This window comes from Engystomops pustulosus, chromosome 2, assembly GCF_040894005.1.
Source record: "Engystomops pustulosus chromosome 2, aEngPut4.maternal, whole genome shotgun sequence".
NCBI lineage: Eukaryota > Metazoa > Chordata > Amphibia > Anura > Leptodactylidae > Engystomops > Engystomops pustulosus.
In genome coordinates, this window is record NC_092412.1 from 164821776 (window position 1) to 164840125 (window position 18350).

Below are 18350 nucleotides of genomic sequence, written 5' to 3' on the forward strand. Positions count from 1 at the left end.
CCCCGCATGAACTATAGACAACACCCCTGCATTTACTATTTACAGCCCCCTCCAGCATAAACTACATACAGCCCCTCAGCCCAGCTACTGATTTCACACAGATGTGTGTTGCGGATATGCAGGATGCAGTTGTCTTGCAAAAATTGGAAGAACTTCAGCTTGAACAAGGTACATATGACGTCCCCTTTCAAAGCAGTTCCGATCCTGTTACTAATACTTTTTTGGAACCATCTAATCTAAATACTATATTTCCTGCATTATCTAGTTGTTCTGTGATCGAAGTTTTTGTCAATGTGTCTCACAGGAATTTATGAACATACCTAAGACAATCCAGCATGACAATCTATCTGTGGAAGAGAGAGCCAGTCTTAAGAAATTGAAATCACTTAAAGGAAACCTACCATTTAGAATGGCAGGGGTAAGCTGTAAGTACCGAGCACCAGCTCAGGGTGAGCTCAGGGTGAGCTGGTGCCGGTACTTACTTTCGTTAGTGTTATAAACCTTTAGGTGCGCGCGCCTACATAGGAAATAGCGGAGATGTTGCGCGCGCAGCGCCGAAGCCTCTCCTGCTCTAAAGTTTAAAAAGTGTTAAAACCGCAATACCGCGGTTTATAACACTAACAAAAAGTGCTCGGTACTTACAGCTTACCCCTGCCATTCTAAATGATAGGTTTCCTTTAATAACACTCAAATAAAGCCTGCTGATAAAGGGGGTAATGTTGTTTTGTGGCCTAGCTCTATGTATATTAAAGAGGCTAGTAGCCACATAGTGCTATAAAAAATTGACGTTTAACACCCTCTTCTTCTTTCAGTTTACAATTATCCAACATTTTGCAGCAGGCGGTTGAGGATAATGTCATTTCCAAACCTTTGGCTGTCGCTCTCTCAAAAAGGATCCAACTATTTCAACATTATATTTGCTCACTAAAACCCATTAACATGAGAATGAACCTCCTGGAAGACCGATCATTGTTTGCAGTGGTAACTTAACTAACAATGTATGCAAATACATTGACACCATTTTGCAGCACATTGTACAAAGCTTGCCTACCTATCTTCAAGAGTCTACCAATCTTCTACGGAGATTGGATGGAATTCATTTGGAGTCTGATCTTTTGGTCACTTACAATGTCGAACCGCTTTACACCTCAATTAGGCATGTTGATGGTTTGCGTGCTGTCCAATATTTTTTACATATGACCAATCACTCCACCCATGAACAAAATTTAATTTCCTCCATTCTTGAATTTGTTCTCACTCATAATTTATTTACTTTTAATGGCTCCCTCTACCTGCAGCTCCAGGGCACGGCAATGGGGGCTGCTTGCACACCCTCATATGGCAATTTGTTCCTGGGGCTGGGGGAGAGGGAGCTCTTCTTTTCTGATGATGCATAATTGTGCCGGATCCCCATTTGGGTCCGGTACATTGATGATATTTTTTTCATTTGGCGTGGAAGTCGGGGAGATTACGGATCATTCATTGATGGGCTCAACTCCAATACCCTTAATATTAAGCTCACATATGAGTGTGATGTGCATAAAGTAAATTTTTTGGATATTTCTGTGACACGTGATCCTAATGGCTGTCTTTGTACCATTATCTACAGGAAGGAAACCTCCGTCAACTCTAACCTTCATTTTTCTTCAGCGCACCCTGGACGTACTGTAAATGCTATACCTATTGGACAGTTTCTCAGAATTCAAGGAATCTGTTCCTATTCTGACTCAATAACCTGCCTGTAAGCAGGTGTTTATAGATAGTCATATATATTTGCTTTAACCAGTACTCACACCAAGTCACTTATTGTCAAATAGTGTCAACTCCATTGTAGAGGCATGTAGGAAGATTCTAGCTTTATTTGGTGCAGAAATCTTGAAGAAATGCAGTTTACAACGGTGTGAAAAGGATATAATTTGCCAGGGTAGCTGGGACATTCAGATATATGCTTTTTCTGACAAAGATGGCTGCTAACATGAGGGAGAGGGGAGGAGTTACAATACTGCAGCTAGAGGACAGGAAGACAGGAGGGTCAAAAGGCAAAGCAGTATAACACATGTCAATGAATAGAAACAAGTCCTGGGACATGACACTCCCCGTCTGATCTTTAGATTTCATAATCTTTAGATTTCATAATATACCAACATTGCTCAAAGGTTGTTCTTGAAACCTGTAAACAAGAGAAAAAAAAACAACATGCAAACAATAACAAGAAGTCCAATCCTGTAGTTGAAGATTTTTAATCCCAATGCAAAACTATGAAGAAGTTCAAGCAAACCCATCTTTGGATTGGAGACGACGCAATCAGCAAAACTTCTACCAACCCACACTGTAATCCACAAGTGATATGATCCACTGATGACACATCCATAGTCTATAGCGGTATGCTCCCCGCCATAAGCTGAGTGGGTATCCAATCACTCAGGTAGCTTCTTCTTTTGGTAGAAGAAGCACTAGTTCATGGATTGGACGGAAGAAAACCTTTGCGGAACCTCCCTTTGTTACCTTGACTTCCACTTTGTGAGTCTTTCCATCGTCGCTAGGCATGACTTTAGTGATGAGACCCATGGGCCATTCATTACGATGGGCTTCTTTATCCTTTAAAAGAACAAGATCGCCTTCCTGGAGGTTAGGTATTGAAGTCTGCCACTTGTGACAGCTTTGAAGCATGTGGAGATACTCTCTCTTCCACCGATACCAAAACACATTAGACAGATGTTGAACCTGTTTCCACTGGCGTCTGTAGATATCACTGTGGTCAAAGGTGCCTGGAGGAATATCAGCAGTTCCGATCTTCTGAGTAAGAAGTGTTGCAGGAGTAAGAATTATTGGAGAATCAGGGTCTGAGGAAACAGGAACTAAATGCCTTGCATTGATTATGGAAGATACTTTGGCAAGGAAAGTGACCAATGCCTCATGAGTAAGCAAGTAAGACTTGTTGTCCATTAGCATTAGTTCAAGTATTCTGCGTGCAATTCCAATCATGCGTTCCCAGGATCCTCCCATATGGGATGAATGTGGAGGGTACACCCAAGTACATCTATTGTTGGTCAAGAAGCTTTCCAATTGTAGTTCCTTGCAAGCTCCCACGAAGTTGGAACCTCAGCTGGACCTCAACTGTTTGACAGGACCACGAATGGAAAAGAATCTTCTAAGGGCATTGATGAAGCAAGAGGCATCCATGCATTCAATTACTTCAATGTGTACTGCTCGAATGCTGAGACAAGTAAACAGTACTGCCCATTGTTTGCTATTTGCAGCTCCACCACAGGTTCTACAAGTAAGTACTGGCCATGGACCAAAGACATCGACCCCAACATAAGTAAAAGGTCGATCAGTACTTAGACAGTCTGCTGGTAGGTTTGCCATTTGCTGCTGTTGCTGTTTTCCTCTTAACTTCTGTCACTTAACACATTTGTGGAGTACAGAGGAAATACATCTCTTCATGCCCACAATCCAGAAACCAGCTGACCTGATGACACCTTCAGTAAACTGCCTGCCTTGGTGTTGTATTAGCTCATGATAGTGTCTGATCAGCAACGTAGCAATGTAATGTCCACCTGGTATGATGATAGGATTTGTTCCTTGTTGCACAGGTCAGATCTCTCTATCCGGCCGCCCACTCTCAGTAACTGGTGGTGATCAAGCATTGGTTTGAGTTTGTAGAGTGCACTACTCTTGGACAAACTAATGTTTTTTTAGATAAAGTTTATCTCCTGACGATGCACTTCTTGTTGAACACAACAGATGATGACTTGTTCAGCATGTTCAAGGTCTGAAGTAGTAGGGTGTTCCTTACACGTATGCCACCCATGAAACTGTGATGGTGTGTCCTATGCAAAGCAGCGAGAGGTGTAAACCAATCTGGAAATAGCTTGCACAATGGATGACCAAGTTGAGAAACGCTCGAAGCGATGTGACTTCAGATTGACTTTTGAAGTTACAGAAGTGTACAACGTGGAGGCTGTGGGCCTTATTTCCTTATCAGACTCAGGATCAATTAGCTCAAAGACATCATTGGATGGAGTCAGACACGGTTCCTCACACAGAAACCTTGGAGGAGATAACCACATGTGATCTAAGGGGTGTGCAATTGGTGCAGGTCTTGTTCCTCCATCAGCAGGGTTAATTTCTGTGGAGATATACTGCCACTATTGAGGCGTAGAAAAACTTCTGATGCGTTCTACTCGGTTGCTGACATACATGTAAAACTGTTTAGTCTGGTTATGTATATAACCGAGCACGACTTTGCTATCGGTGTAAAATGTAAACGAATCAATTGCAATGTCTATTTCATCTCGTATTACTTCAGCAATTTCAACTGCTAGCACGACAAATCCGCAAAGTGTCTCATTCCTGGCTCCTGTGGTCTTCAGATAGGCTATTACAGCTATGGCTTCCACTGACGCATCAGAGAAAATATGGACTTCCCTTCTGATGGCTGTTGAAAGGGAACGTGGAACTTGGAGTTTCTCTAACACTTCCAGAGACCTCTTCCATTTTTCCCACCTTTGTTGTTTCTCAATAGGTAGTGGAGAGTCCCAGTCCGTATTTTCAGTGGTAAGCTGTCTTAGCAATATCTTGCCTTGGATGGTGATGGGCACAGAAGGATTCTGTGTTGTCGCTATGAAGACATATCTCCTCTGTCAGGAACATTAGTAGCAATCTGTGGTTCATTGAATTGGCTTAACAAATAGGGGGTCATTAACTAAGGGCCCGATTTGCGCCGATTTTCCCCGTATTGCCCCGGGTTTTTGGCGCACGTGATCGGATTGTGGTGCATTGGCGCCGGCATGCAAGCGACGGAAATCGGAGGGGCGTGGCCGAACGATAACCGGACGGATTCGGAGAAACCGCCGCATTTTTAAAAAAAACGCTTACCTTCACCAAGTATTGGATGGTGCACTCCGGCGGACCTAGGGGAACTACATCTGATGGACGTCGGAGGAACTGCCTTAGTGAATCGCCGGAAGACCCGAATCCACCGCACAGAACGCGCCGCTGGATCGCGAATGGACCGGGTAAGTAAATCTTCCCCATAGTCTCTAGTACATTTGAGAGGATCCTCTGCATCCATTCCGCTCAAGGCAACACTGTCTCTTTCCCTCCCACTGGCTACTTCTTCCAGAAACTTCACCCTTGCCATGGCTGTAACATGCTCATATTGTTTCTCAAGAGCTTCTATTTCTGCCTTTCTTTTTGCTGCATTTGCCTCCATTTCAGCTTTCTTCTGCGCTGCCTCTGCTTCCATTTCAGCTTTCTTTTGCGCAAAGGTGGCCTGAACCTGAACCTGCTCACTGAGTGTGGAATATTTCAAACATCGCGACCTAGACGTCCGTTTAGAACAGTGATGGGCAACCTTTTGAGCTTGGTGTGTCAAAATTCGCCAAAAAAACCAGCATAACTCGGGTGGTGTGTCACATTGACAAAAAAACATAATTTTGTGATATTTATAGTTTAAATAACAAATATGCATAATTATTTAACTTCTAGGGTACTTTAACCCTAGGTTGTCTGATTGATCCTACCATGCACTGCCATACAACAGTATGGCAGCATATGGGGATTTTCCACATCATCTGTTTATTACAATATACAAATCACACATTATAATAGATCGGTTACAATCAGACAGGTGTGGAAATGCTTAGTAACCTGCAAACTTTCAGCCATGACAGTTCACAAGTTATAGTGAGTCGCAGGCGCCGCTGTCTGCATCTCCTTCATGAGGAGCAAAATAATTGCAATGTCTGGCTATTTGCAAGGCGTTGCGATTATTTCAGGGCTTGTACGTCACAAAACTGACACACAAGCATCCGGGAAATTGATGTTACATGACATACTCCAGCTGCGTTTTTTTCTCTTTATTATTTTCTTTTAACTCAAAATGTTAAAAAATGTAAGGCTTTGTTTTTTCTCTGCCTTAATAAAAAAGTTCTGATTTAAAAAAAAAACAAAACTGACACACGAGCCCTGATGACTGTCTTCTATCATACTGTACACTGACCTTGCTCACTGTATGATGAGAGTTGTTTTCCTCCCTCATACCTGCTGTGGAGATGGTCAGTGTAGAGGTGGCAGAGGTACACTGACATTACTCACTGTATGATGGGAGTGGTTGTCCTTCCTCATCCCTGCTGTGGAGATGGTCAGTGGCATCTGGTCAGTGGCATACCTGGACTGACCGGAGACACCAGCCACAGCTCACACGGGGGAGGGGCCGGCCAGGGGGGGAGGATGAGGAGGAGGGGGGAGTGCTGGGAGCTCAGTGCCTGACAATCTCTCAGCCTCCCGGCTACTGCACCTTACCCTGTAGGAGCCGAGGATGAAACTCTTGGGCGGCCGCGTGTCACTGAAAATGGCCACGTGTGTCAGCACTGACACGCGTGTCATAGGTTGCCTGTTACTGGTTTAGAACGTCTTGTGGACTCAGAAGTAAAAGATGTTGTTTCTTGAAGTTGCACAATTCTTGCCCTTGTTTTTGACAAAGTTTCATATATTAAGCCATCTCGTTCAGCATTAAGATGCTGGAAGTTTTGCAATTCTTCTAGACTATCTTGTGTATTGATTCTTTTCAGAATGCTTCCATATTCTTGACACTTCAGTGTGCAATTCTCATGCATAGTGGACAGTTTCTCTAGGGCTCCCTCTAGAGGCAATATATTATGTTCAGGCAAGGAAATGGTGAAGACATGTGCTTGTAAATTTTTATCACAGATTCATAATGTCTGCTGCAGGCTTTCAAGGTTCTCTCATACCTTCTATGTAGGTTTAACAGAGCATTTGTCCTTATCACTGGACTGCAGACTGGGATCCATGCATCCCTGCACTGAGTGTCCCTCAGCCATGATGATGCAATACAAACAGCATACCTCCCAACATTTGTGAAACGGAAAGAGGGACATAGCGCATAGCGTGCCGCGGCGGTCCCCCTAAGCCACATCTAGTTCAAGAATTTTGGTAACTAAAAACACTGTGACACAGATTTAATGCCTTGGTATATAAAGAGGGATCTTCTCAGAGATTATTGTAATTATTGAGACTATTATTATTATTATGGAGATGATTATTATTATTTTTACTATTATTAACCCCTTAAGGACGCAGCCATTTTGTAGCTTAAGGCTCAGTCCCATTTTTTGGATTCTGACATGCGTCGCTTTATATGGTTATAATTTTTGAACACTGTTACTTATCAAAACGATTCTGAGATTGTTTTTTACCCACATGTTGTACTTCATTTTAGTGGTAAATTTTGGCTGATAAGTTTTGCGTTTATTTACAAAAAAAAAGAAAATATGATGAATTTTCTGAAAAATTTGCCATTTTTGAAATTTGAAATCATTGCGTTTTCAGGCAGATAGATGTACCACCTAAATAAATTGCTGAATAACATTTCCCATTTGTCTACTTTACATTTTCACCATTTTTGAAATGTCTGGATAATTTATTTTGATGTCACGCGGCTTACAAATCAAATAGCGCTTTTCCGGATTTTCAGAATTGACTATTTTGGGGATAAATACAGTTTTGAATGAAAATTTACATATTTAGCATCAAAACCCCCCATATAACCAACCCAATTTCAAATCTGCACCCCTCAAGCTATCAGAAACAGATTTTACGAAGATTTTTAACCCCTTGAGATCTTCATAGTAATTACATCAAAATGGAGGTGAAAATTAGTCAAATTGTGCCGGTTATACGTTCATTTAGCCCTAAAATTTACACATTTCCAAAAGATAAAAATACAAAACCGACCATACAATTTGTTCTACAATTTCTCTCGAGTACAGAGACCCCCCACATGTGGCCGTGACTTGTTTTATGGGCACACAGTGAGGCGCAGAAGGGAAGGAGCACCCTGCAGCTGCCAGGATTTTACTTTCCTCATTGGCCTCTTTTGAAGGCTATAAAATTTTCGTTTTTGCGCTATTAGGGCCATGTGACAGCATTTTTTTTGCGGGACGAGATGCTTTTTCAAATGTTACCATTTTGGGGTTGGTATCACCTATTGTTGAAAATTGAGGAACTTCTTTTTGAGAGCAGGAGTAGAAAAGCATCAATTCTCTACTGGTTTTTTTACTTTTTTTTTTGTGGTGTTCACCGTATAGACTAATAATCATATTATCTTCATTCTATGGGTCGATACGATAACGGGGATACCAGACACGAATATATTTTCTTGCGTTTTACTAAATTTGTAAAATAAAACCCTATTGTGGGGAAAAATCTATCAGTTTTGTATTGCCATCTTCCAAGTGGCATAACTTTGTTACGTTTTTGGCTACGGAGCTGGTTGATGGCTTATTTTTTGCGGGACACGTTGTACTTTGCACCAGTATCATTCTGGAGTACGTATGTTTTTTTGATCACTTTTTATAGCATTTTTTGTGGGATTAAATAGGTAAAAATCATAATTTTTGGAGGGTTTATAACAGTTTTCTTTTACGGCGTTCATCGTGCGGGTTCAATAATTATTTATTTTTATTCTACGGGTTGTTACGGACGCAGTGATACTATATATGTGGGGTTTGTGTTATGATTTAGACTTTTTTTTTAGTTATATGGCTCTTTATATGTTTTGGGGCTTTTGGGCATTTTTGGTGATTTATTACTTTATTTTTTTATTGAATAATTTTTTTTTTTACTTTTTCACTTTTTCCACCATGGGAAATGAACAAGCAATCATCTGATTGCTTGTTCATAATAATACCCTGCAATACTTATGTATTGCAGGGCATTATCAGTGTCAACCTATGCACTTGCATAGGGTGGCACTCTGCCAGTAAGATGACGTCACAGACGCCATCTTACCGGCAGTTCCTGCAGGTAACACTGGGGTCCAGATCGGACCCCAGTGATACCGTAGCAATGATCGGTGCCCCCCCGAAAATTATTCGGGGGGGTCGATCGTGGGGGAAAGACACCCCAGATGCATGTTAGATGCCGCGGTCGTGATGACCGCGGCATTTAACGGGTTAATCACCCGCGATCAGAGACAACTCCGATCGCGGGTGTTACACTGGGGTGCCGGCTATCAGTCACAGCCGGCACCCCGTGTTTCCCGATGCCGGTTCGGCTCAAATCTTGAGCTGAACCGGCATCGGCTCAGCGTCCGATATATCGGACGCTGAGCGCTAAGTCACTGAGCTCAGTGTCCGATATATCGGACGCTGAGCTTTAAGAGGTTAATAATAGTCTCCATAATAATAAAAATAATAACATTTATAATAATAATAATAGTCTCAATAATTACAATAATAACCTCTGAGAAGATACCTCTCTATATATCAGGTCATTAAGTCTGTGTCACAGTGTAACATTGTCAGATAACATTTCTTAGTTACCAAAAATCCTTAAATATGTATCACTGAGCTTATAGCTCAGTTTGTAAAGGTTCCGGTCTCAAGTTGGGATTTCAGACTGGGCAAAAATTTATTTAATTTAATTAAATAAAGAGCTTGTGTCTGGGGAAGCCACCCGCGATCAGAGACAACTCCGATCGCGGGTGTTACACTGGGGTGCCGGCTATCAGTCACAGCCGGCACCCCGTGTTTCCCGATGCCGGTTCGGCTCAAATCTTGAGCTGAACCGGCATCGGCTCAGCGTCCGATATATCGGACGCTGAGCGCTAAGTCACTGAGCTCAGCGTCCGATATATCGGACGCTGAGCGTTAAGAGGTTAATAATAGTCTCCATAATAATAAAAATAATAACATTTATAAGATTAATAATAGTCTCAATAATTACAATAATAACCTCTGAGAAGATACCTCTCTATATATCAGGTCATTAAGTCTGTGTCACAGTGTAACATTGTCAAATAACATTTCTTAGTTACCAAAAATCCTTAAATATGTATCACTGAGCTTATAGCTCAGTTTGTAAAGGTTCCGGTCTCAAGTTGGGATTTCAGACTGGGCAAAAATGTATTTAATTTAATTAAATAAAGAGCTTGTGTCTGGGGAAGCCCTAGGAGACCATATATGGACAGATGCTGATCTGAACCTGATGCCGTGGTCCCTTCTGTTCGGTAACCTGACACTTCTAAAAAGGATTCCCTGCCCGATATCTGCTCTGGGGAACCCTAGTAGATGTAGTGACCATATATGGATAGAGATCTAAACCTGATGACGAGGTGCCTGCTCTCCGCTAACCCGACACTTCTCTCAAAAGGATTCCCTGCCCAATGTCTGTAGAAGCCATTCTGTACTATTAGTTCAGGCTTTAAAAGTATTTACTATGCAGGACATGCGGGACCTGGAGGGAAAATCCGTGACAATCTGACAGCTGCCCGTGACGCGGGGTAGAGGTAAGAATAACGGGACTTTCCCGGCAAAATCAGGACGGTTGGGAGCTATGACAAACAGGATGGATTACATTGAGGAGGGATGGCTGCTATGACTGTATCTGTAGCTTGACGCCAGTCTCTGTTCCAACGGCTGGGTCTATGATCCTTTTCACTATTCTGACTCAATAACCTGGCTGTAAGCAGGTGTTTATAGATAGTCTTATATCTTTGCTTTAACCAGTACCAGTACACCAAGTCACTTATTGTCAGATAGTGTCAACTCCATTGTAGAGGCATGTAGGAAGATTCTAGATTTATTTGGTGCTGAAATCTTGAAGAAATGAAGTTTACAACAGTATGGAAGGGATATAATTTGCCAGAGTATTCTGCCTGAAAAAAGAACACTTAAAACCTAATATTTATTAAATACTTTTTAAAATTGAGGCCACTCTTCAGCCAAAAACATTATTTTACATCAAACAGGCATTCAGTAAGTGCAGGGGTCGGAATTCCCTCACTTAGATATTTCCGATCGTGCATTAACTATCTGCACACTACTATTACCAATCGGGATAACGCTTACAACATATTCACATAAGGTCCCTATACTAACCAAAGCATCAGTACCAAATTCAAGTATACAGAACCACAATAAAATTCTAAATACATCAAAGGTAAATATTTGAACAGTATATCTTTATTTCTATTTGTGCTCAAAACTGGCAATCAACAATCAATATTAAAAACATCCCATAAAAACAAAGAGTGGTGGTGGTCAATACAATGATCGATATTAGGCCATATTAGGCATACAAGTAGAACAGGGAGAAATATCACGGTATAACCAGAATTCAGAGCCTTAACCAGGCATTCCACACTATCTATTCATACCACAGTAGAGAGACTCCCCGACCACCACCACAGCACCCCGACGCACGTTTCGCCGTCGCTTCCTCAAGGGGGTGTGCACACCCCCTTGAGGAAGCGACGGCGAAACGTGCGTCGGGGTGCTGTGGTGGTGGTCGGGGAGTCTCTCTACTGTGGTATGAATAGATAGTGTGGAATGCCTGGTTAAGGCTCTGAATTCTGGTTATACCGTGATATTTCTCCCTGTTCTACTTGTATGCCTAATATGGCCTAATATCGATCATTGTATTGACCACCACCACTCTTTGTTTTTATGGGATGTTTTTAATATTGATTGTTGATTGCCAGTTTTGAGCACAAATAGAAATAAAGATATACTGTTCAAATATTTACCTTTGATGTATTTAGATATCTGCACACTACTGACAGATTTGTGTGAGTGGCATCCATGCAGCCAATTCACACAGTTTCGAGTCACTGCACAGTGTCACGTATCACCACTAGTGAAACAGGTGCTGTACACATTGGTATACACACTAGCACATATCCTATGTATATCCTCCGCCTGACGCGTTTCTACACCCCTTTCATAGGTAGTGTGTCATCAGAGGCTTAAGAATTGATCTATAGGATTCAGAAACAAGTACATATTATAGTTTCTCTGCACTTGTTGGTGTCATGCCAGCACTGTTTCAGGCAGAATATTTCGTACAATTGAACACAAACAGCTATAAAATTTAATCGGTTCTTTATTATTAATTTGCCCGAGTAGCAGGGACATTCAGATATATGCTTTTCCTGACAAAGATGGCTGCTAACATGCGGCAGAGGGAGGAGTTACAATACTGCAGCTAGAGGACAGGAAGACAGGAGGGTCAAAAGGTAAAGCAATATAACACATATACATGTCAATGAATAGAAACAAGTCCTGGGACATGACAGTTCCACCAATGATCAGTTTGAAGAAAGAGCCTATGATCTTCGACAACGTGTTTTGATTGTGGATACAGTGGGCGATTAATAAAGACAGCCTACAGAAGAGCTTGATTTACAAATCGTTCAGCCCTTTTACATCCACAGGTGAGAACATCTCTTCCACAGCCACCTAGATTTACCACTCCTTTTCAGGACCAATGGAATGACAACTATTCTGAGCAAATCTTGCTTTCCAACCCCGTTCTTAAACAAATATTGACCATGTACCCTGCGACTGCCCCCAAACGAGCTCCCAATTTGCGTGATATGCTCGTAAGGAGTTAATTGACGCCAACTCTTTCGCAACCATTGCTCTTTGGGGCTTCTAAACCTGCCTGGGGTAGTAAACCCTGTGGCCATTGTATTGCATGCCCCAATATTGAACAAGTGTCAACATTTTCAGATCTAAGAGGTGGCCGTGAATTTAAGATCACTTGGAGTATCTCTTGTGATACTAAGGCAGTGGTCTACTATGCTCATTGTCCTTGTTCCAAAATTTATATTGGAATGACTACTCGTGACTACTACGTACTAGAGCTAGAGAACACATTAAATGAAACCTATCACTTCCGATGGTGCTTCTAAGCAGCAAATGCCGTGCAGCAGCTCAGGGGGATCTTTGGTATGTTCTTAAACGGTTTTAAAGCATTTAAACACTTTATTAATCTGCACCGTGGTCCGTGCATGCATGTATTTTGTTGCATTATGTATGTATTATTCTTCATTATTATTATCTTGTCATTGTATATTGCATCGTACCCCTATATATGTGTTGTGAGACACTGAAGGGGTTAACTGTGGATGAGCGGTATTTTTCCCCTGGGTTTTCCTACTATGCAAGGCCCTAATGCTGAGGTTGTGTTGTCCAGCACCTTGGACACAGGTGGTGGGAGCAGACTAATCAGCCTGCATAAATCTGCTGAGCAGAGCTGAGAGTGTAGTCTCTCTGAAAGGAGGCTGGAGAGCATACACAGCCCTGACCCCTGTGCCCGGAGCAGCGACGTCTTTTGTGTTTTAGTGGTGAGTTAGAGAAACTCTGTTTAGTTAGTACCCAGACGGGTAGGGTATTGTTTGTTTTGATGCCTGAATGTGAAGGATGTTTTATTTTGTTCCTGCTGCTGCAATAAATGCAGGCGAGACCTGTTTTGGACTGAATCTTGGTGTCACTGTCTTGAACTGCATCACAAAACCCCGCTACCTCAGACTCTACTGGGCCAAATCTCTTACAGTGTATATATATATTATCATTATTTAACACATTTATGCACATTTTTTGTCTATATTACTGCCGTATACTGCGTGTCTTCTCCCTCCCTGGCATCTCAGGCCTCCCCTATTTTTTCATTATTTTTCACGGTGTTATATTTATTTATTGTTATTGCTCCCACTTTTTGTGTGCTCTTATTGTATTTTTTACATTGCTTTCTATTCCTGCTGACATTTTGCTGCTGCGCCCCTGAAATCATGGGGGGCTTGGTTTCTCCTCCTCCCTGTGATGTCATGGGCCCTTCCGCTTCCCGCAGCGGTTTGCAGCATTAGGTTTACACACTGTTACCTCTCGTTTTCATTTTCCTCCTGCTGACGTGTCTGTGTGTGTTGCCCTGACGTCCCATTGGCTACGGCGATTCTGCCTTCCTTTGGCCATCACGGACCTCTCTTGCTCTGTCTGCTTGTCTCAGCACATGTGCCATACACACAGGTGGGTGTCTTCTCCCCACTATTGTTCCCACATGCGATTGGCTCTCCTTTTGCATATATACCTGCTTTTATTACCTGGCGTCATCCCTTGACAAAGACCTGCTGCGGTTGAGGCGCGTGTTGGGGTGCACACCAGGTAATAGACTGTGCTCTTTCATGTCACATTAGCCATATGTTCGCCTTACCGGTGTTTATAGTTTCATCACTGGTTGTGTTTTTGCATTTTGTGACACTGGATCTCATTATGGTTTTTGTGTAAACCACTTACAAATCTTACTCTGACATTTTCTTCTTTTACACTGTGGTTTTATTATTACAGTGTTTGGTCACATTATATCTTTATGTGCCTTCACTATTTTGTATTATTTTTCTATATACTTTGCTTTGTTTGGACCTATTACCTGGCGTGCTTTATGCATCCCTTCCTGAGATGCATTCGTTTTTATTCCTATTTTATTATTGTCAGGGCCGGATTAAGGTTGGTGGGGGCCCCTGGACGCAAAATATGGTGGAGGCCCCCATTGAACGTAGTCCAGACAGGGAACAGAAATCGCTATATACAGCTCCCCCAGCAATCACTACATATACAGCTCCCCCAGCAATCACTACATACAGACCCATATAATAACTATATACATGTTCCTATTATTGCTATATACACCCCCCCATAATAACTATATACACATTCCTATTATTGCATCCCCCCCTTAATAAATATATACAGTCCTACATAAAATACTAAAATTGTACTTCACCCTCCATCGTTCCCATGATGCGCGCAGTCCTCATCCTCCTTCGCGGTGTCGGATGGATGTAAACAAAGATGGCGGCGCCCTGCTACAGACGCGCCATGAGTCGCGGCGCGGTGACGTCACACGCTGTGATGTCACACTCTGCGTCGTCACCGAGCGGCAGGGCGCCGCAATCTTTATTTACTTCGATCGTCTATGGCAGAGCAGGGAACTTATTGTTCCCTCGCTCTGCCATAGATTTAAGGCAGACACATTGGCGTGATTATGTGATTACATGGATCGCCCCAATTTGGTGGGGTCCCCTTAAACGGCAAAGTGGTGGGGGCCTCGGGGCTCTTGCCCCGTGAGCCCCCCCTATGATCCTGATTATTGTAAATAATAAAGATTAGTACTTCTTGTATCTTTATTGAAGCCTTAGTTTTCATTTCCCCGTTTTTCTCTTTTTGGTAGTCTCTGTTGATTTTCAAAAGGTTTTCTTTTTGGCTTTTCTGGTACACAATACTGTCACTGTACTTATTCATTTATTACTATATGGCCCTTTTTGTTTGGTTTAAATACAGCCCTCCAATAATCACTGTATACAGCCCCTCAGTATTCACTATATAAAGCCGCCCAGCAACATCTTTATACAGGGCAGAGCTATCATTGTATAGAGCCTCCTAACAATAACTATATACAGCTCCATAACAATAAGGCACTTCTTACTTTGGGACGCTCCCCAGAATTAGGCTTCCAAAAAGCACACACAGCTCTGTATCATCCATACAGTTACACACACAGCCTGCATCAACCATACAGTTACACACACAGCTCTACATCATCCATACAGTTACACACACAGCTCTGCATCATCCATAGATACACACACAGCTCTGCATCAGTCATACAGATACACACACAACTCTGAATCATTCATACAGATACACACATAGCTCTGCATCATCCATACAGTTACACACACAGCTCTGCATCATTCATACAGATACACACACAACTCAGAATCATCCATACAGATACACATACACACACACACAACTCTGCATCATCCATACAAATACAGACACAGCTCTGCATCATCCATACAGTCACAGACACAACTCTGCATCATTCATACAGATACACACACAGCTCTGCATCATCCATACAGTCACAGACACAGCTCTGCATCATCCATACAGTTACAGAATCCCAGCATTAACTATATACAGCCCTTGAACAATAACTATATATAGCACCACAGCAATAACTATATACAGCCCCCAGCATTAACTATATACAGTCTCTTCCAGAATTAACTATATACAGTGCTCCCAGCAATAACTATATACAGCCCCCAGCAATAACTATATACAGCCCCCAGCAATAACTACATACAGCCCCCAGTAATCACTGTATACAGCCCCCTAGCAATAATTATATACAGCCCCAAGCAATAACTTTATACAGCCCACAGTAATCATTTTATACAGCCCCCCAACAATAACTATATACATCCCCAGTAATCATTTTATACAACCCAGTAGCAATAACTATTTACAGCTCCCTAATCATAACTATTTGTAGCTCCCAATATTTACAATATACATCCCACAGTATTCACAATATACAACCTCTAGTATTCCCTATATAGAGGCCCCCAGTCGTAACTATATACAGCCCCCTATAATTACTGTATACAGTCCCTCCAGCATTCACTATATACAACCCCCCAGCAACTATATACAAGGCCCAGTTATAAATATATAGAGCCCCCCAGCAATAAAAATATACAGCCCCCAGTAATCATTATATAGAGCTCCCTAACAATAAAAATACGTAGCTCCCAGTAAACAGCCCCCCAACAATAAAAATATACAGGCCCCCACATTAAATATATACACAGTTCCCTGCCATAACTATATACGGCCCCTCCAGCCTTCACTATAAATAGACCCACCAGCATTAACTATATACAGTCTCCCCCAGCATTAACTATATACAGCCCCCAGTAATCAATGTAAGGTTATGCACCTGGGAGCTAATAATCCAAAGGCAACATATGTCCTTGGGGGAGTAAATCTGGGACAGTCTCTTGTTGAGAAGGACCAGTGGGTACTGGTAGATCATAAACTGAATAACAGCATGTTATATCAATCATCTGCCTCTAAAGCCAGCAAGATCTTTTCATGTATCAAAAGTGCTATGGACTCTCGGGATAAGGCAATGGTTTGGCCCCACCTGGAATATGCTGTCCAGTTCTGGGCACCAGTTCATAAATGAGACGACTATGAGGGTACATAATTAATTTATATAAATATATGAATGGTCCATACAAAAATGTGGTGGTAAGTTGTTTTAGATTCAATCAAATCAAAAGACGAGGGGGCACTGTCTCTGTCTGGAAAAATCACTGTATACCCAGCAATAAGTATATTCTGCCAGTAATCACTTTATAAAGACCCCAGAAATTACTATATATAACCCCCAGTAATACAACCATCCAACAATAGATATATAGAGCACCCTAACAATAACTTTATATAGCTCCCAATATTCACTATATACATCCCCCAGTCAGGGCCGGATTAAGGTTGGTGGGGGCGCCTGGGCGCCTTAAGCCCCAGTAACACAGCTACGTACAGTCGCCTGACCCCCCAGCAATACATCCATGTACAGTCGCCTGACCCCCCCAGCAATACAGCTACGTACAGTCGCCTGACCTCCTAGCAATACATCCATGTACAGTCGCCTGACCCCCCAGCAATACAGCTACGTACAGTAGCCTGACCCCCCAGCAATACATCCATGTACAGTCGCCTGACCCCCCAGCAATACAGCTACGTACAGTCGCCTGACCGCCCAGCAATACAGCTACGTACAGTCACCTGACCCCCGCCCAGCAATACAGCTACGTACAGTCGCCTGACCCCCCAGCAATACAGCTACATACAGTCGCCTGACCCCCCAGCAATACAGCTACGTACAGTCGCCTGACCGCCCAGCAATACAGCTACGTACAGTCACCTGACCTCCCCCCAGCAATACAGCTACGTACAGTCACCGCCCCCCCCAGCAATACAGCTACGTACAGTCGCCTGACCCCCCAGCAATACATCTATATACAGTCACCTCACCCCCCAGTAATACATCTATATACAGTCGCCTCACCCACCAGCAATACATCTATATACAATCTCCTCTCCTCCAGCAATACATACACATGCCCCCTTCCCCCCCAGAGCTAGAGACCCCCAGCCCAGGACAGATGACCCCCCCCCTTTTCTTTCACAGGCAGAGAACCCCCCCCCCTTCCCTCCAGCCCAGGACATAGCTTCTCTCAAAAAATACCTTTAAGCTGAGTTGTGAAGGGAAGCGCTGAGCCATGACAGGCAGGGAAGCCTCCTCTCACAGTAGATAAGCCGGCAGTATACAGAAGCCGGCATTTCCTGGGCTCACAGCAGGTCACATGACAATGAAATACACGTGACTCTGTGACGCTGAAACAACACTGAAGAAGGGAGCTGAACGTCTGTAGCTGGGAGCGATGTGCTGCATTGTTGCTTATCGTCTCCTACCAGAGCATCCAGATGGGGGAGGAAGCGCACCGCTCTGCAAATAGCTGTAGTGTCTCCCTGCATGGCTGAGAGCACAGCAGCAGCGCATCGCTCCCAGTTCCAGAGAGAGACACAGCTCAGTGTCCCCGAGCAAATCCGCAGCCCATTATTTTTACATCAGTTCAATTGCCATTTGGTGGGGGCCCACCCAGGGAGCAGGATGGTGGGGGC

The 18350-nt window shown here is 42.9% G+C and overlaps 1 long non-coding RNA gene across 1 annotated transcript in view; it reads right to left on the reverse strand.

The window, feature by feature from the left end:
* The window catches only part of LOC140118846 (uncharacterized), a 32770-nt gene extending 14708 nt beyond the window's left edge, over positions 1-18062 (reverse strand). Inside the window, exon 1 of the long non-coding RNA XR_011853268.1 lies at positions 17914-18062. This is a non-coding gene — a long non-coding RNA (uncharacterized lncRNA). The remainder of the gene's footprint in view (positions 1-17913) is intronic.
* Between the last annotated feature and the right edge of the window lie 288 nt (positions 18063-18350).